Source organism: Schistocerca nitens, chromosome 10, assembly GCF_023898315.1.
Source record: "Schistocerca nitens isolate TAMUIC-IGC-003100 chromosome 10, iqSchNite1.1, whole genome shotgun sequence".
In the NCBI taxonomy this organism is placed as follows: domain Eukaryota; kingdom Metazoa; phylum Arthropoda; class Insecta; order Orthoptera; family Acrididae; genus Schistocerca; species Schistocerca nitens.
The window spans coordinates 21,636,825-21,638,178 of NC_064623.1; the positions used below are offsets into that span (position 1 = coordinate 21,636,825).

Genomic DNA, 1,354 nt, shown 5'->3' on the forward strand with positions numbered 1-1,354 from the left:
CGCTCAGCTGCTGGCCAGTCACTATCGCGGCCGGGGGAAACTGATGACGCCCGCTGCGACCCTCCTACTCGTCAGGGCTTCGCGGCCGGCCGCAAGGACCGGCCATGACTGCCAGACTGACGGCCGAGTATAGGCACGACGCTTCAGCGCCATCCATTTTCAGGGCTAGTTGCTTCGGCAGGTGAGTTGTTACACACTCCTTAGCGGATTCCGACTTCCATGGCCACCGTCCTGCTGTCTTAAGCAACCAACGCCTTTCATGGTTTCCCATGAGCGTCGATTCGGGCGCCTTAACACCGGCGCTCTGCCCAACAGACGCGAACCGAGGCCCGCGGAAGGACAGGCTGCGCACCCGGGCCGTAGGCCGGCACCCAGCGGGTCGCGACGTCCTACTAGGGGAGAAGTGCGGCCCACCGCACACCGGAACGGCCCCACCCCGCGGCGAGTGGAAAGGCAACCGGACACGACCCCGCCGCGGATTGCTCCGCGCGGGCGGCCGGCCCCATCTGCCGAGGGCGGAGGCCAGTGGCCGGATGGGCGTGAATCTCACCCGTTCGACCTTTCGGACTTCTCACGTTTACCCCAGAACGGTTTCACGTCCTTTTGAACTCTCTCTTCAAAGTTCTTTTCAACTTTCCCTCACGGTACTTGTTCGCTATCGGTCTCGTGGTCATATTTAGTCTCAGATGGAGTTTACCACCCACTTGGAGCTGCACTCTCAAGCAACCCGACTCGAAGGAGAGGTCCCGCCGACGCTCGCACCGGCCGCTACGGGCCTGGCACCCTCTACGGGCCGTGGCCTCATTCAAGCTGGACTTGGGCTCGGCGCGAGGCGTCGGGGTAGTGGACCCTCCCAAACACCACATGCCACGACAGGCGGCAGCCTGCGGGGTTCGGTGCTGGACTCTTCCCTCTTCGCTCGCCGCTACTGGGGGAATCCTTGTTAGTTTCTTTTCCTCCGCTTAGTAATATGCTTAAATTCAGCGGGTAGTCTCGCCTGCTCTGAGGTCGTTGTACGAGGTGTCGCACGCCACACCGCCAGCCGGCTGTGCACGCTACCGAGACAGTACCGGTATGCGAACCGCCAGGCGACGGGCGCGCATCGCACGTTTAAGGAGACGTGGCCGGCCCCACAGGCGGCCACGACACTCCCAGGTCTCCAAAGCGGGACAAACGCCGCGCGCTTCAGTATACGTTGCCGACCCTCAGCCAGACGTGGCCCGGGAACGGAATCCATGGACCGCAATGTGCGTTCGAAACGTCGATCTTCATGTGTCCTGCAGTTCACATGTCGACGCGCAATTTGCTGCGTTCTTCATCGACCCACGAACCGAGTGATCCACCGTCCTGGGTG

General features: G+C 62.4%; 1 non-coding gene across 1 annotated transcript; it reads right to left on the reverse strand.

Moving 5' to 3' along the window:
• Positions 1 to 1,199: 1,199 nt before the first annotated feature.
• LOC126210755 (5.8S ribosomal RNA) lies at positions 1,200 to 1,354 on the reverse strand. Its single transcript, XR_007540737.1, has one exon. It is a non-coding gene; the product is annotated as a 5.8S ribosomal RNA (ribosomal RNA).